Here is a 26,389-nt window from a genome sequence, read left to right on the forward strand (position 1 = left end):
TATATTCCCTGATCCTGATAGGTGGGGAATGAACATGAAATATATGTAGAGAATAGGAGAATGAACACATATCCCATATAAACAGGTGTATATTATATTCCCTGAGCCTGATAGGTGGGGAATGAACATGAAATATATGTAGATAATAAAGGAATGATCACATATCCCATATAAACAAGTATATATTATATTCCCTGCGCCTGATAGGTGGGGAATGAACATGAAATATGTGTAGATAATAGAGGAATGAACACATATCCCATATAAACAGGTGTATATTATATTCCCTGAGCCTGATGGGTGAGGAATGAACATGAAATATATGTAGATAATAAAGGAATGATCACATATCCCATATAAACAGGTATATATTATATTCCCTGCGCCTGATAGGTGGGGAATGAACATGAAATATGTGTAGATAATAGAGGAATGAACACATATCCCATATAAACAGGTGTATATTATATTCCCTGGGCCTGATAGGTGGGGAATGAACATGAAATACATGTAGAGAATAGGAGAATGAACACATATCCCATATAAACAGGTGTATACTATATTCCCTGATCCTGATAGGTGGGGAATGAACATGGAATATATGGAGATAATAGAGGAATGAACACATATCCCATATAAACAGGTGTATATTATATTCCCTGAGCCTGATAGGTGGGGAATGAACATGAAATACATGTAGAGAATAGGAGAATGAACACATATCCCATATAAACAGGTGTATATTATATTCCCTGTGCCTGATAGGTGGGGAATGAACATGAAATATATGTAGGTAATAGAGGAATGAACACATATCCCATATAAACAGGTGTATATTATATTCCCTGAGCCTGATAGGTGGGGAATGAACATGGAATATATGTAGATAATAGAGGAATGAACACATATACCATATAAACAGGTATATATTATATTCCCTGAGCCTGATAGGTGAGGAATGAACATGAAATATATGTAGAGAATAGGAGAATGAACACATATCCCATATAAACAGGTGCATATTATATTCCCTGAGCCTAAAAGGTGGGGAATGAACATGAAATATATGTAGAGAATAGAGGAATGAACACATATTCCATATAAACAGGTGTATTTTATATTCCCTGAGCCTGATAGGTGAGGAATGAACATGAAATATATGTAGAGAATAGGAGAATGAAAACATATCCCATATAAACAGGTGTATATTATATTCCCTGAGCCTGATAGGTGGGGAATGAACATGAAATATATGTAGAGAATAGGAGAATGAACACATATCCCATATACACAGGTGTATATTATATTCCCTGAGCCTGATAGGTGGGGAATGAACATGAAATATATGTAGATAATAGAGGAATGAACGCATATCCCATATAAACAGGTGTATATTATATTCCCTGGGCCTGATAGGTGGGGAATGAACATGAAATATATGTAGATAATAGGGGAATGAACACATATCCCATATAAACAGGTGCATATTATATTCCCTGAGCCTGATAGGTGGGGAATGAACATGAAATATATGTAGAGAATAGGAGAATGAACAGATATCCCATATAAACAGGTGTATATTATATTCCCTGAGCCTGATACGTGGGGAATGAACATGAAATATATGTAGAGAATAGGAGAATGAACACATTTCTCATATAAACAGGTGTATATTATATTCCCTGAGCCAGGTACGTGGGGAATGAACATGAAATATATGTAGAGAATAGAGGAATGAACACATATCCCATGTAAACAGGTGTATATTATATTCCCTGAGCCTGATAGGTGGGGAATGAAGATGAAATATATGTAGATAATAGAGGAATGATCACCTATCCCATATAATCAGGTGTATCTTATATTCCTTGAGGCTGATAGGTGGGGAATGAAGATGAAATATATGTAGATAATAGAGGAATGAACACATATCCCATGTAAACAGGTGTATTTTATATTCCCTGAGCCTGATAGGTGGGGAATGAACATGAAAACATGAAATATATGTAGATAATAGGAGAATGATCACATATCCCATATAAACAGGTGTATATTATATACCCTGAGCCTGATAGGTGGGGAATGAACATGAAATATATGTAGATATTAGAGGAATGAACACATATCCCATATAAACAGGTGTATATTATATTCCCTGAGCCTGATAGGTGGGGAATGAACATGGAATATATGTAGATAATAGGAGAATGAACACATATCCCATATAAACAGGTGTATATTATATTCCCTGAGCCTGATAGGTGGGGAATGAACGTGAAATATATGTAGATAATAGGGAAATGAACACATATACCATATAAACAGTTGTATATTATATTCCCTGCACCTGATAGGTGGGGAATGAACATGGAATATATGTAGATAATAGGAGAATGAACACATATCCCATATAAACAGTTGTATATTATATTCCCTGATCCTAATAGGTGAGGAATGAACATGAAATATATGTAGATAATAGAGGAATGAACACATATCCCATATAAACAGGTGTATATTATATTCCCTGAGCCTGATAGGTGGGGAATGAACGTGAAATATATGTAGATAATAGGAGAATGATCACATATCCCATATAAACAGTTGTATATTATATTCCCTGCACCTGATAGGTGGGGAATGAACATGAAATATATGTAGATAATAGAGGAATGAACACATATGCCATATAAACAGGTGTATATTATATTCCCTGATCCTGATAGGTGGGGAGTGAACATGAAATATATGTAGATAATAGAGGAATGAACACATATCCCATATAAACAGGTGTATATTATATTCCCTGAGCCTGATAGGTGGGGAATGAACATGAAATATATGTAGATAATAGAGAAATGAACACATATCCCATATAAACAGGTGTATATTATATTCCCTGATCCTGATAGGTGGGGAATGAACATGAAATATATGTAGATAATAGGAGAATGAACACATATCCCATATAAACAGGTGTATATTATATTCACTGAGCCTGATAGGTGGGGAATGAACATGAAATACATGTAGATAATAGGAGAATGAACACATATCCCATATAAACAGGTGTATATTATATTCCCTGAGCCTGATAGGTGGGGAATGAACATGAAATATGTGTAGATAATAGAGGAATGAACACATATCCCATATAAACAGGTGTATATTATATTCCCTGATCCTGATAGGTGGGGAATGAACATGAAATATATGTAGATAATAAGACAATGAACACAAATCCTATATAAGGCCAGTTTCACACGTCAGTGGCTCCGGTACGTGAGGTGACAGTTTCCTCACGTACCGGAGACACTGACTCACGTAGACACATTAAAATCAATGTGTCTCTGCACATGTCATCGTGTTTTCACGGACCGTGTGTCCGTTTGGAAAACACGGAGACATGTCAGTGTTCATGGGAGCGCACGTATTACACGGACCCATTAAAGTCAATGTGTCCGTGTGAAACACGTACCGCACACGGATGCTGTCCGTGTGCAGTCCGTGTGCCGCGCAGGACACAGTGCTACTGTAAGCGCTGTCCCCCCCGCGTGTGGTGCTGAAGCCGGAATTCATCCCTTCTTCCCAGCAGCGTTCGCTGGAGAGAAGGAATGAATTTTTTTTCTTTCCCCTTAAAAATAAAGTCTGTGCGTCCCCTCCCGCCTCCAATCCCCTGTGCACCCCCCCCTCCCCGCTTGCCAGGAAATACTCACCAACACCCAGCGCCAGCGATATCTCCTCTCAGCGGCTGCAGCCTGTGCTGTGTGAGCGGTCAGGTGGTCCCGCTCATTACAGCGAGGAATATGCGCATATTCCTCACTGTAATGAGCGGGACCACCTGACCGCTCACACAGGGCCTGCTGCAGCCAGCCGCTGAGAGGAAACATCGATGAAGCTGGGTGTCGGTGAGTATTTACTGGCAAGCGGGGGGGGGGGGACGCACAAACTTTGTTTTTAAGGGTAAAGAAAAAAAAGTTTATTCATTCCCTCTCTCCAGCAAACGCTGCTGGGAAGAAGGGATGAATACCAGCTTCAGCACCGAACGCAGGGGACCGGGCTTAACTGTAGCGCTGTTTCCTGCACGGTCCGTGTGGTCCTCATTCGGCACACGGGCGGCACACGGCTGCCGCACGTGTGCCACACTGATGTGCTCCGTAAGCACACGGACACACGGACATGGATAATTCCGGTACCGATTTTTCCGGTACCGGAATTATCTGGACGTGTGGGACAGGCCTAAACAGGTGTATATTATATACCCTGAGCCTGATAGGTGGAAAATGAACATGAAATATATGTAGATAATAGAGGAATGAACATATATCCCATATAAACAGGTGTATATTATATTCCCTGAGCCTGATAGGTGGGGAATGAACATGGAATATATGTAGAGAATAGGAGAATGAACACATATCCCATGAACACATATCCCATATAAACATGTATATTATATTACCTGAGCCTGATAGGTGGGGAATGAACATGGAATATATGTAGATAATAGGAGAATGAACACATATCCCATATAAACAGGTGTATATTATATTCCCTGTGCCTGATAGGTGGGGAATGAACGTGAAATATATGTAGATAATAGGGGAATGAACACATATCCCATATAAACAGTTGTATATTATATTCCCTGCACCTGATAGGTGGGGAATGAACATGAAATATATGTAGATAATAGAGGAATTAACACATATCCCATATAAACAGGTGTATATTATATTCCCTGTTCCTGATAGGTGGGGAATGAACATGAAATATATGTAGAGAATAGGAGAATGAACACATATCCCATACAAACAGGTGTATATTATATTCCCTGAGCCTGATAGGTGAGGAATGAACGTGAAATATATGTAGATAATAGGGGAATGAACACATATCCCATATAAACAGGTGTATATTATATTCCCTGAGCCTGATAGGTGGGGAATCAACGTGAAATATATGTAGATAATAGGGGAATGAACACATATCCCATATAAACAGTTGTATATTATATTCCCTGCACCTGATAGGTGGGGAATGAACATGAAATATATGTAGATAATAGAGGAATTAACACATATCCCATATAAACAGGTGTATATTATATTCCCTGAGCCTGATAGGTGGGGAATGAACATGAAATATATGTAGATAATAGAGGAATGAACACATATCCCATATAAACAGGTGTATATTATATTCCCTGTTCCTGATAGGTGGGGAATGAACATGAAATATATGTAGAGAATAGGAGAATGAACACATATCCCATATCAACAGGTGTATATTATATTCCCTGAGCCTGATAGGTGGGGAATGAACATGGAATATATGTAGATAATAGAGGAATGAACACATATCCCATATAAACAGGTGTATATTATATTCCCTGAGCCTGATAGGTGGGGAATGAACATGAAATATATGTAGATATTAGAGGAATGAACACATATCCCATATAAACAGGTGTATATTATATTCCCTGTGCCTAATAGGTGGGGAATGAACATGAAATATATGTAGAGAATAGGAGAATGAGCACTGCAGCCTTGCAGCGCTGGGGTCCTGGGTTCTAAACCCACCCAGGACAACATCTGCAAAGAGTTTGTATGTTCTCTCCGTGTTTGCGTGGGTTTCCTCCGGGCACTCCGGTTTCCTCCCACATTCCAAAGACATACTGATAGGGATTCTAGATTGTGAGCCCCATCGGGGACAGTGATGACAATGTGTGCAAAACTGTAAAGCGCTGCGGAATATGTTAGCGCTATATAAAAATAAAGATTATTATTACATATCCCATATAAACAGGTGTATATTATATTCCCTGTTTTGAAGCGTAGAAAAATTGGCAGCACTCACCAGTCTTCACAAACAGGTACTTTATTGTAGCATATTTTCACGGCACGGGGGTGTATATACAAAAGAAAGTGACAGCCGAACGACGGCCGTTTCGCGCCCACCTGGCGCTTGAACGGTAGTTCTAGTATAGATGGTTAGCACTCGACCACGTAGAGAAAAGGTGCCAGTGAAAGGGAACCCAATGTTCCGTAAAGTCCAAATCAAATATAGAATCACTGCACTCAGTAGAAAGGTATACTTTCAAGTGAATAAATTTTATTTACGGTGATGGGTGAAGCGACAGTTGACGTTTCGGCCGGACCCCGGCCTTTATCATATAGTCGCTGGAAAAAATATAAAAATATATACAATCAGAACGTTTCATATACAAAATATACATACTATATACATAACATGAGAGAGCAAGCATATCCAGGTTTGTGTGGGCGCAATTATGCGGATGCATTTAGGCTGGAGACATCAAAGAACAAAAGATACTGGGTATCAGCAATACAAAAAATGGCATAGAGCATAGATTCCAAAAAAGATTAAAATTTAATAGACATGAAGCATACCCTTTGAGGTCACCGAGAGAATATTGGCACCGTTTTTGGAATTTTTCAAATTGATGACATATATCCTAAAGGTAAGGATAAGGGAAAGCGTTGTTAAGAAGGTAACCCAGGTACCCCTGGCAAACTGTGACGTTGGGGACAGGAACATGGATATAGTCTGTAGTGGTGCATCTCTAAATGATGTGACGTGACCGACGGTAAAAAGGAAGGAAAGGAAAAAAAAGGGAAAAAAAAACTACCAGTTTAATGGATGGTCCAGAAGGGGTTTGCAGCAAGCCAGGGGAGCGCTATCCTGACCGTGACAACTGGGCTATAGGGGGTCAAGTGGTCAGGGTGAGAATATGTCACATACTAGCACTTTAATCCGAGTGAGCGGCAGTTCAACAAGACGGTACTTACAATTATTGGTGGCGCAGTAGTCCACTTTTTTTCCCCTTTTTTTTCCTTTTCTTCCCCTTATCCTTACCTTTAGGATATATGTCATCAATTTGAAAAATTCCAAAAACGGTGCCAATATTCTCTCGGTGACCTCAAAGGGTATGCATAATTGCGCCCACACAAACCTGGATATGCTGGCTCTCTCATGTTATGTATATAGTATGTATATTTTGTATATGAAACGTTCTGATTGTATATATTTTTATATTTTTTCCAGCGACTATATGATAAAGGCCGGGGTCCGGCCGAAACGTCAACTGTCGCTTCACCCAGCACCGTAAATAAAATGTATTCACTTGAAAGCATACCTTTCTACTGAGTGCAGTGATTCTATATTTGATTTGGCGCTTCAATGGGTTCAATGAGTACACGGATGTGACGCCTGAAGTAGCGCCCAATACTAGCGCTCCTCCCCACGCCAACCTCCGTGCTCCCACGGTACAAAAAACTTGTTAAAAACAATTAAAATCAATACTTATAGTTACCGGCATGAACAATAACCTATATAGTTAGTATGTATTACAACGTCTTAGAATTTCGCACAGCACAATCTACTCACTAAATCAATCATAGTATTAAACCCATGGCGAACAGCTCAGATCCTCACCTAATAATGAGGCCTGTGTCAATTTTCCACACATATTGGCTGAACATGGCATAGCATAGCGTGCCGGAGATATTGCTCTCAGGTCTCCCATATTAACTCCCACGGGCTCACGTACGGTCTGTGTTCTAACCCAAAGCTGTATACCACTCACAGAAATATTGACATATCTACTTTATCATTGAGCCCCGCAGGGCCCGTGGCTCCTGTCAGCATAATCCACATTGCTTCGCATCTTAACAAGTCATTATGATGGTCACCCCCTCTTATAGGAATCTGTTCTATACCTGCGAATGTCATTACCTCCGCATTTCCTCCATGTTCCTCACGCAAGTGGCCAATGAGTCTAGGTACTCCCTTCCCTTGTGGTGACAGATCGACAGTGCTCTCTAAATCGCACATATAGGCACCTGATGGTCTTACCCAAATAGTATCGTCCACACGGGCACCACACTACATAAACCACATTTTTCGTTTGACATGTGATGAACTGCATCACTTTATGTTCGACTGGCCCAATATTCAAAACCCTATCCGTCACATATTGTTTGCAAAATGTGCAATGTCCGCACCGGTAATTCCCCATCGGGGTATTACGTCCCAACCAATTATCAATCCTATTGTCTACAACTCGATTTTGTACCAATATATCTCTCAATCTGGTACTCCTTCTATTTGAAATTAAGGGGCCCTTGGCTATCACATCAGCTAATTCCTTATCCCTATCCAGTAAATGCCAGTTTTTTCTGATAGCGGACCTGATTTGTCGGTCCATGGGGCCATATTGGAAACAGAATGTGAATCTTTTACCCATGGGGTTCTGTGCCCTACTCGCTCTTTGATCTCTGCTGCTCATTTTCTCACATGAAAAAAATGGAGAAATAGGAGCATATAGTCAATTGTAAAAATGACCAACTTTTATTTATACAAAACCTTTAAAAGAGAGGTATAGGACATGAATATAAATACATAGTAGTATCACCACAATACAGCATGAAAAAGGGGAAGGAGAAAACCCCCATCCCACCCCCCAAAAAACAATGGAGTGAACAGATGGACGTAATGAACATCAGGGGGGCACCTGCACAGGTGACCGTGCAACAGCACTAATTGAATAGGAGCAACGGACACACAGACCGAGAGCAAAAAATGCTTAGACAGATGGGTGGCATTAAATGTAAAGGGCTAGATGAAACGTCTATACCACCACTTATGGACCCCGCCACATCACACCATGTCATATATAAAAAGTAAAAAAGATAGTACTGTGTGACCAAGAGCCACCGTTATCTCTGGCACCCATAAAAGATACACAGCCAGAGTGTAGCACGGCCGAAAAAGACGGCCTATTGTAGGCGCAAGTATTGAAAAGACGCCCGGTGCTCACCTAGTGTCCGTAAGGGGAGGAGGATGAGGGGGTCCCGCCGGTGTAGACGCCCCGACGCGCGTTTCGCGGCGTAAACACGCCGCTTCCTCAAGGGGAGTGTAACGTAAGGCAGAGTAGGACCTGCCTATAACCTCCCCAGGCTAGGTCACCTGTTACAAGTTGGCCAATCCAAGCGGCGCTAGCGGCGCATGCGCGCTGCGGCGAGCAGGCCAGGCAGGAGGACCTGGCGCCCAGCCCAGCGCGGAGGTCAGGTGAAAAAGCACCAATGACCGCACGCTGGACGAAGTGGACGCCGGCCCACATACCAAGGCCGCCCACCTGCAGAGCGATGCGCACCGCCGCAGGAGAGGCGTGTCAGACAAAAATAAACAAAGGGGATACATAGACCCAAAGATAAGGTGACCAGAGCCAGAAAACCCCACTGCGCCATAGGTACACATACAGCACAATGTGTACACCATTATAATAGCATGCATCACATAATGAACACAGGATATACAATAATAGTCCAATCCGCCCAGAGGCCAAGGCAATGTCACTTGTGCTCCATGGTCTCCATAGGCAATGTGCATGGTTGTCGGAAATCCTGTGATCCATGTAGATGCAAATCTGGTTGTCACTTGGCGATGTTTGTAAAGGGGTGAACACAGCTCAGAGCTGGGAAAGCCACAGGCAGGGCTCACATAATATAGGATACTAGATAGAAAAAGGATAAAAAGGAATTAAAAACAAATTAAAATCAAAAGAAGAAAAACACCGGTGGAACACGAAACTCATATGATGGAAAACATCACACCAGGAGAAAATCATATAGAGGCTAGAGGTAGGGAGCAAAACTAAGGGACTCATTAAGGCCCTTAGGGGTCACAGTATCGAGGATAGCGATCCACTTCGTCTCGATCTGTGCTAATCTTTTCTTATTGTCCCCACCTCTGATGCCCAAATGAAGTACATCAATCCCCCGTACCGCAAGCAATTTCTCATTGCAATTGTGATGCAACTTGAAGTGGCGGGGGATAGTCTTAAGATCTGCCAGTGCGGACACCGTCCTGGCCGCGCCAATGTCCCGCACATGCTCTCGTATACGGACTCTAAGTTCACGCGTGGTAAGACCAACGTATATCCTGGGACATGGGCACGTCGCATAATATATGACATTGCTAGAACCACAGGATATACGTTGTTTAATTTGGTATGTTTTAGAACCATCGCTTGAAGTAAAGTCAGAGCAGCGCAAGACATTGGCGCAGGCAAGACAGTGCCCGCACGGAACGCATCCAGGACGAGGACCACTAGAACCAAATAAGTTTCTATCCGAAATTGGGGTATAATGGCTCCGCACCAATAAATTGCTAAGATTGGTCCCTCTCCTAGGGGTCATAAGAGGAAAGGAGCCCAGGGCAGCACGCAGGGAAGACTCCACCTGAAGGACCGGCCAATGTTTTTTCAAAATGGCCCTCATACTCTCCCATTCATGGTTGTAGGTGGAGATGAACCTAATACGCTCATCACCACCCACCGACCGACGTCGAGAGTTTGGATGCAAAAGATCACTACGTGGTGTATTGCGGGCCCGGTCGTATGCAGCCTTGATGGATCTGCGACTATATCCCCGGGCCACAAATCTTTCCTTAAGATCAGCGGCTTGTGACTCAAAGCGTGCATCCGTAGAACAAATCCGCCGCATCCTGAGGAATTGACCGACCGGGACAGCCCTAATAGTGGCCGGATAATGAGCAGAAGAAGCGTGTAATAGAGAATTGACGGCGGTCGGCTTCCTGTACACATCCGTCTGGATGCGCCGGTCACCATCGACCTCCAGACGGACATCCAAGAAGTCGACCGTGGTATCACTGCAATTGTACGTCAACCGTATATTAAATGGGTTGTTATTGAGACTAATCATAAATTCCTCCAGCTGGTGGGCAGATCCCCCCCACAAAAACAGGACGTCGTCGATATAGCGAAGCCAGCACAGCACATGGGCAGCAAGCGGTGGGCCCCCGTCGCCAAAAACCTCCCTCTCCCAGGCGCCAAGGAAGAGGTTGGCATACGAGGGCGCACACGCCGCGCCCATGGCTGTGCCCCGCTTTTGAAGATAAAAGGTATTTTTAAAGACGAAAAAATTGTGGGTGAGGATATAGCCCACCAGCTCGAGGATCAGCTCACATAAAGGGCTGCCCAGATCGGAGGCCCCCAGGAAGCGGCGGACAGCCGCCAAACCATCAGAGTGATCTATGCAAGTATACAAACTCTCGACGTCGGCCGTCACAAAAATGGTGCCCTCATCCACAAGGATGCCGTCGACCCGAGACAGGACGTCCGTCGTGTCTTTAATGAATGACGGTAAAGTTTCGACTAATGGTTTGAGGTAGTAGTCGATGAAGCGACAGACAGGTTCACAAATGCTGTCAATCCCAGACACGATGGGACGCCCTGGTGGGTCAAGGGCATCCTTGTGGATCTTAGGCAACAAGTAGAAGGTTGGGACCCTTGGTGATTTTGTCAACAGACCCTCAAAGACCTGTTTAGTAATCACGTTGGCATCAAGGGCACCAATCAAAATATTCTGCAGCTCCCGTAGAAAAGGGGCCGTGGGATTGGAGGACAGCTTGAGGTAAGTATTAGAATCTTTGAGCTGCCGGAAAACTTCCCGCTCATATTTAACACACGGCCAGATCACCACGTTCCCCCCCTTGTCCGCCTGCTTAAAGACAACGTCCTTCATAGATTTTAGTTGTTGAATGGCTAGACGTTGCCTAGAAGTAAGATTGTCAAACGTTCGACGTACAGACAATTTCTTGAGGTCTTCATCGACCAATTTGGTGAAGACCTCTATTGCAGGGGATAAGGACAAGGGGGGAAACCTGGTCGATCTGGAACGGGTGGACGAAGGAAATTTACTTACGTCGGATGTTTGCTGTTCCTCAAGCAAGTCCTCCAAATCACGAAGAGTCTCCCTCTCAATATCACTCATCCCAATATACGGATCTCTGCCAGCATGGAGTTTCTTGAGGATGAGTTTACGGGAAAATAAATGCAAATCCTTCATCGCTGCAAAATAATTGAAAGAGTTGGTGGGAGAAAAGGTGAGACCTCTGCTGAGAACATCTATCTGGTCCTCAGAGAGGGTATGATTAGAAAGATTAAGCACCTGCAAATGTCCCTGCGTACCAACCTGGGCAATCCTCCCTCCGGAGGTCTGTGTCTTATTATACTGTCTTGTGGCCATTCTTTTATCACCAGGTCCTGAAGTGACTGGACCAATGGGCTGAGAAGTAGAAACGGCATCCTCATCACACGTGGACCTATTTGAGCGGGTAGAGGTGGATCTGGATCTTGAATGGAAGCCATTGCGGGATCTAAACCGGGCGCGTCCAGACGGATTCTGCCACCTGTACACCCTAGAGTGTTGTTTATCTTGAATATCACGCTGGAATTTTTTGGCTTTCATGGTCTGAATGTCTTTAGCCCATCTTTGAAGCTCCACATCCACCTCATCATTTAGTTTTTTTAAAGCATCGCCCGTCATGTCCTTGTGTAATGTAGCCTGCAACCCATCAATCTCTGTCTCGATTAACTCTAGTGATTTTTGATTGGTTTGTTTCAAAAGGACCATGAATCCTTTAGAACAGGTGTTAGTGAGGTCCTCCCATTTCCCCCTAAACTCCTCATCATCAACCGGGAAAGAGGGAAAGACCTGAATGCGCAGTCCCCTCGGAATAAGGTCCTTTTGGATGTATTTATCGAGGAATTCGTGATTCCACCAAATACGCGTCCGTTTGCGTAACAGATCTTTAAATTGTGTGATGACCTCTTGTAACTCTCTGGTGGGTCCATCACTCCCCCCTTCAATGCCGTCATGGAATACCTCATTGAGTTGTGCGCGCCAAGTACGGTCGCGTGCACGGAAATCCATAGTATTAACGACAACAGCTGTGAAACACACAGAAATAGTTAATATCAACCAGAATGCCAAATACATAATAGCCAGGATCTGGGAAAAAGAAAGAACACGTATACACAATGATCCCCCAGATCCAGTATAAACGCTCCAAATATCAAATATGAAAAAAATGGAGAAATAGGAGCATATAGTCAATTGTAAAAATGACCAACTTTTATTTATACAAAACCTTTAAAAGAGAGGTATAGGACATGAATATAAATACATAGTAGTATCACCACAATACAGCATGAAAAAGGGGAAGGAGAAAACCCCCATCCCACCCCCCAAAAAACAATGGAGTGAACAGATGGACGTAATGAACATCAGGGGGGCACCTGCACAGGTGACCGTGCAACAGCACTAATTGAATAGGAGCAACGGACACACAGACCGAGAGCAAAAAATGCTTAGACAGATGGGTGGCATTAAATGTAAAGGGCTAGATGAAACGTCTATACCACCACTTATGGACCCCGCCACATCACACCATGTCATATATAAAAAGTAAAAAAGATAGTACTGTGTGACCAAGAGCCACCGTTATCTCTGGCACCCATAAAAGATACACAGCCAGAGTGTAGCACGGCCGAAAAAGACGGCCTATTGTAGGCGCAAGTATTGAAAAGACGCCCGGTGCTCACCTAGTGTCCGTAAGGGGAGGAGGATGAGGGGGTCCCGCCGGTGTAGACGCCCCGACGCGCGTTTCGCGGCGTAAACACGCCGCTTCCTCAAGGGGAGTGTAACGTAAGGCAGAGTAGGACCTGCCTATAACCTCCCCAGGCTAGGTCACCTGTTACAAGTTGGCCAATCCAAGCGGCGCTAGCGGCGCATGCGCGCTGCGGCGAGCAGGCCAGGCAGGAGGACCTGGCGCCCAGCCCAGCGCGGAGGTCAGGTGAAAAAGCACCAATGACCGCACGCTGGACGAAGTGGACGCCGGCCCACATACCAAGGCCGCCCACCTGCAGAGCGATGCGCACCGCCGCAGGAGAGGCGTGTCAGACAAAAATAAACAAAGGGGATACATAGACCCAAAGATAAGGTGACCAGAGCCAGAAAACCCCACTGCGCCATAGGTACACATACAGCACAATGTGTACACCATTATAATAGCATGCATCACATAATGAACACAGGATATACAATAATAGTCCAATCCGCCCAGAGGCCAAGGCAATGTCACTTGTGCTCCATGGTCTCCATAGGCAATGTGCATGGTTGTCGGAAATCCTGTGATCCATGTAGATGCAAATCTGGTTGTCACTTGGCGATGTTTGTAAAGGGGTGAACACAGCTCAGAGCTGGGAAAGCCACAGGCAGGGCTCACATAATATAGGATACTAGATAGAAAAAGGATAAAAAGGAATTAAAAACAAATTAAAATCAAAAGAAGAAAAACACCGGTGGAACACGAAACTCATATGATGGAAAACATCACACCAGGAGAAAATCATATAGAGGCTAGAGGTAGGGAGCAAAACTAAGGGACTCATTAAGGCCCTTAGGGGTCACAGTATCGAGGATAGCGATCCACTTCGTCTCGATCTGTGCTAATCTTTTCTTATTGTCCCCACCTCTGATGCCCAAATGAAGTACATCAATCCCCCGTACCGCAAGCAATTTCTCATTGCAATTGTGATGCAACTTGAAGTGGCGGGGGATAGTCTTAAGATCTGCCAGTGCGGACACCGTCATTTTCTCACATGCATCTTGCCAAATGTGGTCTGGATACCCTCTGTATTTCAATCTCTGTTCCAATTCCAACGTTTGTACCTCAAAGCCCTCTCGTGTGCTGTTAGCCCTACTGGTTCGTACTAGTTGACCATAGGGTAGAGACCGCTTCGTATGACCCGGGTGATAGCTATTAAAGTGCATCAGTGCATTAGTGGAGACTGGTTTGCGGTACAGAGAGGTGTTAACCTCCCCATCTACTACATCAACCGACACATCCAAAAATTCTAAATGTGATCCTCCAAACATAGACGTAAAAGCCATACCCATGGTGTTGTCATTTAGGTAGGAAACAAAATGTCCAAAAGAGTCCTGCGACCCATCCCACACAAAAAACATATCATCGACGTACCGTAGGTACATCCTGATATGCTTGAGATAGGGATTCTGTTGGGAATACATGTATATCTCCTCAAAATAGCCTAAATACAAATTAGCGAAAGTGCAAGCTGCCGGAGTCCCCATTGCCGTACCGACTGTCTGCAGGTACCAGCGGTCCAAAAACATAAATGCATTATGCGTCAAGATGAAACTAAGGCTATCGCATATAAACCCTATAGTGTCGCACCCCATGCCTGTGGTGTCTAGAATGTGGCGTACAGATTTAACTCCCAATTCTTGCGGAATCCGCGTGTAGAGATTAACTACATCTATTGACGCCAACTGAAAAGTTGGCTGCCAAGTGAGTGAACGGACATGCTGCAAAAAGGCACTAGTATCCTTAATGTATGCCGGTATGTGTACTAACAGGGGACATAGCAGCCAATCTATATTCCTCGAGAGTGGTTCTGTGAGGGATCCCACCCCCGACACTATCGGTCGGCCCGGTGGTTCATTGATAGCCTTATGTATTTTAGGGACATGGTACCAATGCGGCTTATTGGGGAACTCCGGCAGCAAATTTTACTCTCTGCCAATAGACAGGACATTAGTCTCTACCGCTTTTCTGAGTAGTGTTCTTAATTCACTTTTAAATTTATTGGTGGGGTCACCCTGTAGCCTCCTATAGGTGTTTTCGTCGGCCAATTGTCTATAGGCCTCCCTGATGTACATATCCTTAGGTATCAAAACCGTTTTGCCCCCCTTGTCCGTGGGCCGAACTACGGTGTCCCTCCATCCCCTTATTTCTTGCAAGGCCTTATTCTCTTCCGCCGTGAGATTCATTGGTGCTTTAGGATAAATGAGGGACTCTACGTCTTTAATGACCTGTGTTTCAAATAAATCTATAACATTCCCGGGGGACACTGGGGGCATGTACCTGGATGCAACCCCCCCTGTGAATGGTGTAGTAGGTGTCGTATGGCACCCGGGGCCATGATGTCCCTCTTCCGTCAGACTCAACAATGCCTCTGCCTCATTGTAGGTGTCCGCCAGTGTGTGCAACCCTACCCCCGCCATGAAACCCAAGGGTCCGATCCCACATGGTCGTTCACCCTCTAGGGTCTGTTGGGTTGGAGGAACATTACGAAACTGTTTATATAAGTGAATTTTGCGAATAGATTTAAATAGGTCAATTTTGAACTCCGCCAAGTCGAATTCTTTGGGAATGTAATAATTCAAACCCTTAGCAAGCAAAGAAAGGTGAGCAGAATTTAATGTGTGGTCAGTCAGGTTAACTATGTGTTGCGCATGGAGTTCATTCATCTCCTTTGCCTCCACGATACGTATTTCCTTTTGCGTTCTTGCACCGATCTTTTTCCTCTTGCCTCCTCGGCGTGTCCTTCTTCTCCTAAAGGGAGATCCATCATAGAGGTGCCTGCTGGAATGGAACCCTCTGTCAGACCCCCTGAGGTCGTAGCCCCCTCACTCTGACTGGAGTCTGACTCAGTGGTGACATAATCTCTTCTCTGATAGGTGTTACGTCTCCAAGACCTCCTTTTCTGCCGACCAGGTTTATCATTATTATAACTGAATTTCCCTTCAGCTTTCGGTTGCTTATTCCACGTGAAGACCTGACCAAGTTCAAAGTCTTTTTTGTCCCGTATGAACTTGTCACGCTTTTTTTGCTTTATATCAGCCTGTATAGGGATAAGTTTTGTCTCCAACTTCTTGTTTAGTTGGATCCATTGACTGTCTGTGAGTCTAGTTTGCAATTCTGTCTGTGTTTTCTGAATATCGGTCTCAATAGACTCATAATTCTGGATGTTCGATTTTAACACCAACGATAACAACTCCTGCGAACATTTTAGCATGATCTGCTCCCACTGTGTCTGAAAACCAGGATCATTGGAGAAGTGTGATATATCCTTCCACACCCTCAATCCCCGTGAGACCCTCCCACTATCAACGTACGAGGTTAAGGAGTTGTTTGTCCAGAACAATTTCACCTCTCTTTCAGGTAAATTAAACAGTTTATGTTCCAATGCCTTCGTACTCAAGGTGTGTACCTCATCGGCTTGTTCACATTCTTTAAAATAATTATCCACATCCACCCGGCCGGCTTGTAAACCTGTGCGCACGGGTCCGGCTTCTGCCTGCATGATCGTTACTAGTCGATCTCAATGTACCACAAGTACACGTTTGCTGCGGTTCAGCGATCTCGCGGTGTGCCAAGTCAAAAACAGTCCTTATTACAATGCACGGGGTAGAAAACAGCTGACTGCACCACCGCTCCACCAGACCAAGAACACGCCAGACTTTCAAACTGCAGCCAGCCCGCAGACTTCGGGTGCTGAAGCCAGAAAAGCGACCATCATCGATATTGAAGTGTAGAAAAATTGGCAGGCCTCACCAGTCTTCACAAACAGGTACTTTATTGTAGCATATCTTCACGGCACGGGGGTGTATATACAAAAGAAAGTGACAGCCGAACGACGGCCGTTTCACGCCCACCTGGCGCTTCAACGGGTTCAATGAGTACACAGATGTGACGCCTGAAGTAGCGCCCGATACTAGCGCTCCTCCCCACGCCAACCTCCATGCTCCCACGGTACAAAAAAACTTATTAAAAACAATTAAAATCAATACCTATAGTTACCGGCATGAACAATAACCTATATAGTTAGTATGTATTACAACGTCTTAGAATTTCGCACAGCACAATCTACTCACTAAATCAACCATAGTATTAAACCCATGGCGAACAGCTCAGATCCTCACCTAATAATGAGGCCTGTTTCAATTTTCCATACATATTGGCTGAACATGGCATAGCATAGCGTGCCGGAGATATTGCTCTCAGGTCTCCCATATTAACTCCTACGGGCTCAAGTACGGTCTGTGTTCTAACCCAAAGCTGTAAGCTGTATACCACTCACAGAAATATTGACATATCTACTTTATCATTGAGCCCCGCAGGGCCCGTGGCTGCCGGAGTTCCCCAATAAGCCGCATTGGTACCATGTCCCTAAAATACATAAGTCTATCAATGAACCACCGGGCCGACCGATAGTGTCAGGGGTGGGATCCCTCACAGAACCACTCTCGAGGAATATAGATTGGCTGCTAGGTCCCCTGTTAGTACACATACCGGCATACATTAAGGATACTAGTGCCTTTTTGCAGCATGTCCGTTCACTCACTTGGCAGCCAACTTTTCAGTTGGCGTCAATAGATGTAGTTAATCTCTACACGCGGATTCCGCAAGAATTGGGAGTTAAATCTGTACGCCACATTCTAGACACCACAGGCATGGGGTGCGACAGTATAGGGTTTACATGCGATAGCCTTAGTTTCATCTTGACGCATAATGCATTTATGTTTTTGGACCGCTGGTACCTGCAGACATTCGGTACGGCAATGGGGACTCCGGCAGCTTGCACTTTCGCTAATTTGTATTTAGGCTATTTTGAGGAGATATACATGTATTCCCAACAGAATCCCTATCTCAAGCATATCAGGATGTACCTACGGTACGTCGATGATATGTTTTTTGTGTGGGATGGGTCGCAGGACTCTTTTGGACATTTTGTTTCCTACCTAAATTACAACACCATGGGTATGGCTTTTACGTCTATGTTTGGAGGATCACATTTAGAATTTTTGGATGTGTCGGTTGATGTAGTAGATGGGGAGGTTAACACCTCTCTGTACCGCAAACCAGTCTCCACTAATGCACTGATGCACTTTAATAGCTATCACCCGGGTCATACGAAGCGGTCTCTACCCTATGGTCAACTAGTACGAACCAGTAGGGCTAACAGCACACGAGAGGGCTTTGAGGTACAAACGTTGGAATTGGAACAGAGATTGAAATACAGAGGGTATCCAGACCACATTTGGCAAGATGCATGTGAGAAAATGAGCAGCAGAGATCAAAGAGCGAGTAGGGCACAGAACCCCATGGGTAAAAGATTCACGTTCTGTTTCCAATATGGCCACATGGACCGACAAATCAGGTCCGCTATCAGAAAAAACTGGCATTTACTGGATAGGGATAAGGAATTAGCTGATGTGATAGCCAAGGGCCCCTTAATTTCAAATAGCAGGAGTACCAGATTAAGAGATATATTGGTACAAAATCGAGTTGTAGACAATAGGATTGATAATTGGTTGGGACGTAATACCCCGATGGGGAATTTCCGGTGCAGACATTGCACATTTTGTAAACAACATGTGACGGATAGGATTTTGAATATTGGGCCAGTCGAACATAAGGTGATGCAGTTCATCACATGTCAAACGAAAAATGTGGTTTATGTAGTGTGGTGCCCGTGTGGACGATACTATTTGGGTAAGACCATCAGGTGCCTATATGTGCAATTTAGAGAGCACTGTCGATCTGTCACCACAAGGGAAGGGAGTACCTAGACTCATTGGCCACTTGCGTGAGGAACATGGAGGAAATGCGGAGGTAATGACATTCGCAGGTATAGAACAGATTCCTATAAGAGGGGGTGACCATCATAATGACTTATTAAGATGCGAAGCAATGTGGATTATGCGGACAGGAGCCACGGGCCCTGCGGGGCTCAATGATAAAGTAGATATGTCAATATTTCTGTGAGTGGTATACAGCTTTGGGTTAGAACACAGACCGTACGTGAGCCCGTAGGAGTTAATACGGGAGACCTGAGATCAATATCTCCGGCACGGTATGCTATGCCATGTTCAGCCAATATGTATGGAAAATTGAAAATGGCCTCATTATTAGGTGAGGATCTGAGCTGTTCACCATGGGTTTAATACTATGATTGATTTAGTGAGTAGATTGTGCTGTGCGAAATTCTAAGACGTTGTAATACATACTAACTATATAGGTTATTGTTCATGCCGGTAACTATAGGTATTGATTTTAATTGTTTTTAACAAGTTTTTTGTACCGTGGGAGCACGGAGGTTGGCGTGGGGAGGAGCGCTAGTATTGGGCGCTACTTCAGGCGTCACATCCGTGTACTCATTGAACCCGTTGAAGCGCCAGGTGGGCGCGAAACGGCCGTCGTTCGGCTGTCACTTTCTTTTGTATATACACCCCCGTGCCGTGAAGATATGCAACAATAAAGTACCTGTTTGTGAAGACTGGTGAGTGCTGCCAATTTTTCTACACTTCAATATCGATGATGGTCGCTCTTCTGGCTTCAGCACCCGAAGTCTGCGGGCTGGCTGCAGTTTGAAAGTCTGGCGTGTTCTTGGTCTGGTGGAGCGGTGGTGCAGTCAGCTGTTTTCTACCCCGTGCATTATATTCCCTGTGCCTGATACGTGGGGAATGAACATGAAATATATGTTGATAATAGGAGAATGAACACATATCCCATATAAACAGGTGTATATTATATTCCCTGAGCCTGATAGGTGGGGAATGAACGTGAAATATATGTAGAGAATAGGAGAATGAACACATATCCCATATAAGCAGGTGTATATTATATTCCCTGTGCCTGATACGTGGGGAATGAAGATGAAATATATGTAGATAATAAGAGAATGAACACATATCCCATATAAACAGGTGTATATTATATTCCCTGTGCCTGATACGTGGGGAATGAAGATGAAATATATGTAGATAATAAGAGAATGAACACATATCCCATATAAACAGGTATATATTATATTCCCTGAGCCTGATAGGTGGGGAATGAACATGAAATATATGTAGATAATAAGAGAATGAACACATATCCCATATAAACAGGTGAATATTATATTCCCTGCACCTGATAGGTGGGGAATGAAGATGAAATATATGTAGAGAATAGAATGAACACATATCCCATATAAACAGGTGTATATTATATTCCCTGCACCTGATATGTGGGGAATGGAGATGAAATATATGTAGAGAATAGAATTAAAACATATCCCATATAAACAGGTGTATATTACACCATGCTCCAAATTATTATGCAAATTATATTTTTCTCGGATTTTCCTAAATGGTCGGTGAAAATGACAGTCAGTCTAATAAAAGTCATCACCCGTTAGATTATACATCGAATTCTATGGAATAAACCTCCCAGTTTAATCTCCAAAATGAATAAAACCTCAAAATGCACTGTTCCAAATTATTAGGCACAGTGAAATTTCTAAACATTTGATATGTTTGAACCCCATTCCTGACATGCGCCGTACTAGTACTGCTCTGCGGGAATTGCGTTCCCACAAACCGCCGTACTAGCACGATCGCGCGGTCTCGCGGTGAGCACCACGGCGTTCGCGTGTTGGTGTCAGCTGTATGTGACAGCTGACACCCCGCAGCAATGCCCACGATCGGCGCTAGTGCCGATTGTGGGCATTTAACCCCTCTGATGCTGCTGTCAGTGGTGACAGCGGCACAGAGAACAATCGCGCAGAGAGTGGGCTCCCTGCGCTCTCCCATAACAACGTGATGCAATCACGTTGTTGTGGTGGTCTCCATGGAGACCTTGGATGCAAAATGGCCGTGGGGCTCCTTCCTGGTCCTTCACTGAGGTGGCTTGCCAGCGCCTGCTGCGAGTAGGTGCCGGCAAGCCTCCTGCAGTGCCTGTCAGATCTCTGATCTGACTCAGTACTATGCAAAGTGTCAGATCAGTGATATGACTTTATATAGTAATATCCCAACCTGGGACAATGTTATAAAGTTAAAAAAATAGAATGTATAATAAAAATCCCCAAATAAAGAAAAAATAAATAAATGTTTTCCAAAAAATCAATTTATTTATGTAAATAAAAAAAAAATAAAGTACACATATTTAGTATCGCCGTGTCCATAATGACCCGCTCTATAAAACTATCCCACTAGTTAACCCCTTCAGTGAGCACAGTAAAAACAATAAATAAAAATCGAGACAAAAAACAATGCTTTATCATCATACTGCCGAACAAAAAGTGCAAAAAACGCGATAAAAAAGATCTTGTCCCGCAAAAAAAAGGCACCATATAATATCATCAGCAGAAAAATAAAAAAGTTATAGCTCTCAGAATAAAGCGATGCAAAAACAATTATTTTTTATATAAAATAGTATTTATTGTGTAAAAGCGCAGAAACATAAAAAAAATATATAAATGAGGTATCGTACTGACCCAAAGAATAAAACTGCTTTATTAATTTTACCACACGCTGAACGGTATAAACGCCCTCCCCCCCCCCCCCCCCCCGATAGAAATTCAGGAATTGCTGTTTTTTATTCATTCTGCCTCCCAAAAATCAGAATAAAAAGCAATCAAAAAATGTCATGTGCTCAAAAATGGTACCAATAAAAACGTCAACTCATCCCGCAAAAAACAAGACCTCACATGATTCTGTGGGCCAAAATATGGATAAATTATAGCTCTCAAAATGTGGTGATGCAAAAACTATTTTTTGCAATAGTGTCTTTTACCATGTGACAGCTGCCAAACATGGAAACCCGTTATAAAAACCTGCTATAAAAGTAAATCAAACCCCCCTTTATCACCCCCTTAGTTAGGGAAAAATAATAAAACTAAAAAAAAGTATTTATTTCCATTTTCCCATTAGGGTTAGTGTTAGGGTTCGGGCTAAAGTTAGGGTTAGGGTTGGGGCTAAAGTTAGGGTTAGGGCTAAAGTTGGAGTTAGGGTTTGTATTATGTTTACGGTTGGGGTTAGGGTTGGGATTAGGGTTAGGGATGTGTCAGGGTTAGGGGTGTGGTTAGGGTTATGTTAGGTTTGGGATTAGGGCTGGGATTAAGGTTAGGGGTGTATTGGGGTTAGGAGTGTGGTCAGGGTTATGGTTAGGGTTGAGATTAGAGTTAGGGGTGTGTTCGGGTTAGGGGTGTAGTTAGAGTTATTGTTGGGATTAGGGTTAGGGGTGTGTTGGAGTTAAGGTTGGAATTAGAATTGGGGGGTTTCCACTATTTAGGCACATCAGGGGCTCTCCAAACGCGACATGGCATCCGAGCTCAATTCCAGCCAATTCTGCGTTGAAAAGTAAAATGGCGCTCCTTCCTTTCCGAACTCTGCCATGCGCCCAAACAGTGGATCCCCCCCACATATGGGGTATCAGCGTACTCAGGACAAATTGGACAACAACTTTTGCGAAAATAAAAATATGGGAGCTAAAAAATCATTTTCGTGAAAAAAATTTTTTTTTTTATTTTCACGGCTCTGCGATGTAAACTTTAGTGAAACACTTGGGGGTTCAAAGTTCTCACAACACATCTAGATAAGTTCCTTGGGGGGTGTAGTTTCCAAAGTAATTTCACTTGTGTTTATTTTTACTGTCTAGGCATATCAGGCGCTCTGCAAATGGAGCATGATGCCCGCAGACCATTCCATCAAAGTCTGCATTCCAAAACATCACTACTTCCCTTCCGAGCCCCGATGTGTGCCCAAACAGTAGTTTTCTCCCACATATGGGGTATCAGCATACTCAGGATAAATTGGACAACAACTTTTGGAGTCCAGTGTTGCCTGTTACCTTTGGAAAAATACAAAATTGGGGGCTAAAAAATAAATTTTGTGGAAAAAAATGATTTTTTATTTTCACGGCTATACGTTATAAACTTTAGTGAAACACTTGGGGGTTCAAAGTTCTCACAACACATCTAGAAAAGTTCCTTGGGTAGTTTAGTTTCCAATATGGGGTCACTTGTGGGGGTTTCTACTGTTTAGGTACATTAGGGGCTCTGCAAACGCAGCGTGATGCCCGCAGACCATTCCATTAAAGTCTGCATTCCAAAACGGCGCTCCTTCCCTTCCAAGCTCTGCGTTGCGCCCAAACGGTGGTTCCCCCCACATATGGGGCAACAGCGTACTCAGCTTTTGGGGTCCAATTTCACCTTTTACCCTTTGGAAAATAAAAAATTTGGAGCAAAAAAATCATTTTTGTGAAAAAAAATATGATTTTTTATCTTTACGGCTCTACATTATAAATTTCTGTGAAGCACTTGGGAGTTCAAAGTGCTCACCACACATCTAGATAAGTTTCTTAGGGGGTCTACTTTTCAAAATGGTGTCACTTGTGGGGGGTTTCCACTGTTTAGTCACATCAGGGGCTCTCAAAAGACGACATAGCGTCCGATCTCAATTCCAGCCAATTTTGCATTGAAAAGTCAAATGGCACTCCTTCACTTCCAAGCTCTGCCATGCGCCCAAATAGTGGTTTACAAAACTTTTAAACAGTTAACTTTTAACTATTTGCAGTCATATTCTTCTTATTAACTTTGGCTGTCTCCAAGGCAATATTTGGCGTTGGTTGCTTCCTGGCCTGGGAACAGCTTGAGTTAATGTTACGTCTGCTGCCAAGTAAGCATCATGTGTTTGATCCTCATGTACAGTCAAGTCATGTCCTGCAATAAGAGTTTGCATAGCCTGGCTACGCGTAATGATTGGTGAGGTTGCCAAAGCTGTTTCAGTGGTTATTGTGCACACTGTTTTAGTGATGGCTTTAGAGGCTGGTGTCACAGTAGGAGTAGTAGTGGTTGTGGCTACTTTGACGCTAGGTGGCGCTACTGGTGTCTTTGGTCTGGTTTCCTTTACTTTTGGAACATTGTCTCTGAGTTTTCTGACGTTTAAGGCGTACCACCTTTTGTCACCAAAATGCCTGGTGTAAGTCACAGTATCCCCTGGGTACAGGTCCCTGTCCGGGTGTCCTTCTCTGAGATGGGATTCCACGTCTCTCCTATTGACGAATACCTCAGCGTACAGGCCTGGCTCCTTAAGAAACCCCCAGACTCTTTTTAGCTTGAAGGCCACTACAGTGCTCTGCCTCAGCCGGGACTGGTATATTTGTTTGTCCTTGCAGGCCTGAGCCTTAGCTCATAGATCCCTTTTGTCCTTTTCCTCCCACTTATAGGCGAGCTACTGTTGGTACTCCTCCCAGCTAAGGACTTCCATGATCTCTCCTTCCTTCCTTTCCGTCCTGGGGAACGCCATTAGATCTGGGACAGGTCCAAGGGTTTACCCAGCGGTATACAGTCTTTTCAGCGTATATTTCACTGGGCATACTGGTGGGCTGGATTGAGGCTCTCATATGGCTTTCCATCCACGTGGACTGGTCCCATTCTCCCAGAATCTGAATCGGTCTGGATACATAGCGTGGTGGTGCAGCTAGCGGGCCCCCTAGTAGTTCCTCGGCTACCGGGCAGGGTCAGTTTCCTCACCTGCTACTGCGGTGTCTCCGGTGCCGGTCTCCTCTGCTGGAATCAGGGGCCACCGGATGGGACCCTGCTCCTGCAGTTTCTCTTCCAGCGCTGCCTTCCACCTGGTCTCAGCGCTCAGCTGCATCCGCATGAGTTGGTCGTTCAGCTCCTCCACTTCTGCTTGCAGGAACTCCAGGACTGCTGGTGACGGCTCGCCGTGGCTTCCATCCTGGTGGCTGGGGGAATCCTCGGCATCCACCCCATTCTCCGGGTCCGGGCTGCTCGCCATGTCGTCCTCCACATTCCTTGCTGCGTCCCCATCTCGTTCCCACTCTCTCCTGCGGGGGTGGAGCTTCTTCTTCCTCTTTCTCCCGCCAGTCAGGATCTGGAGGCGGATCTCAGTTGCTGATGGGCATGTCCACATGGTACAGAAGTATTTGGAGTGGACGGCCATTATTTTCGCGCCGTGCAACTAGTCCCCGCCCACGATGGTGCACTTTTCTTTCCCAGCGCTCCTCGTGGCGCTATAATGGTGGCAGTTTTGGCAGCAATTCACAAGTAACATGACCCGATTCTCAGGGTCGGTCCATCCTGTTCGTGATGCCAAGATGAGTCGCCCGCCAGGGCCGTGGGGTACCCCGTACCAGGTCCGGTGTTCACAGGGGGATGTCACGGTGGCGACCTGGTCCGTGGCCCTGGGCGCCCATGTAAAAAGGGAAATTGAATAAAGTTTATGCTTTGCAAAAAGGAAAAAAAAGAGCATGAACCGCACATCCCAAAATCATACCTTGATCTAAAGCCGCTAGGCAAAAATTTATATACTGAACATGAGGTTTTTAAATAAAGTTTATGTTCATGACGCCACCTGTGGTATTCGGTCAGTGGGGACCGACGCTGCTTTAAGGGGTCCTCTGGGGTGATGTTATAGCAGCTAGATGGTATAATTTCTCACAGGTGAAGTATATCCCCAGGGCTCCCGGTGTGTAGATGGAAGATGGTGAATGGCGAAGAAAAGAATGAGGACACAGGTTTGCAGTCTCTTTACCTGGTTTACTGTAGGCTTCAGGCAACCGCAGTCAAGAGTACCAGATCACAGGGCAGGAAGAGTCCAACCAGCTTGGAAGCGAATCCAGAGTCCTCTTACCAGTTGGAGTTAAAAGCCTTCCTCTTGCGCGGTGGTGTTGTAGTCCCTTACTGCCTATGGCTTCTGATAAAGTCCTCACTGTTTTTCTCTGCCCCTACATAGGATAGGACAATATAGCCAAAAAAGATCAAACATGAAGATATTTTATCAAATATCCCAACCATGCTCAACCCCACAGTGGGGGAGCAACCCAGAGAGATATTTAACTATTATTTGTCACAACGGACACTCCTCAGAATAGCATGCAACAAGAGAAAAAAATGGAG

General features: G+C 44.1%; 1 protein-coding gene across 1 annotated transcript in view; it reads right to left on the reverse strand.

Annotated features, from left to right (window-relative positions):
- LOC138680760 (protein S100-A16-like) overlaps positions 1 to 26,044 on the reverse strand; it is a 152,667-nt gene extending 126,623 nt beyond the window's left edge. The window contains exon 1 of the mRNA XM_069768034.1: positions 26,025 to 26,044. The gene's annotated coding sequence lies outside the window, so the exon portion shown is untranslated. The remainder of the gene's footprint in view (positions 1 to 26,024) is intronic.
- Between the last annotated feature and the right edge of the window lie 345 nt (positions 26,045 to 26,389).

Source organism: Ranitomeya imitator, chromosome 1 (assembly GCF_032444005.1).
Source record: "Ranitomeya imitator isolate aRanImi1 chromosome 1, aRanImi1.pri, whole genome shotgun sequence".
Taxonomy (NCBI): Eukaryota; Metazoa; Chordata; class Amphibia; order Anura; family Dendrobatidae; genus Ranitomeya; species Ranitomeya imitator.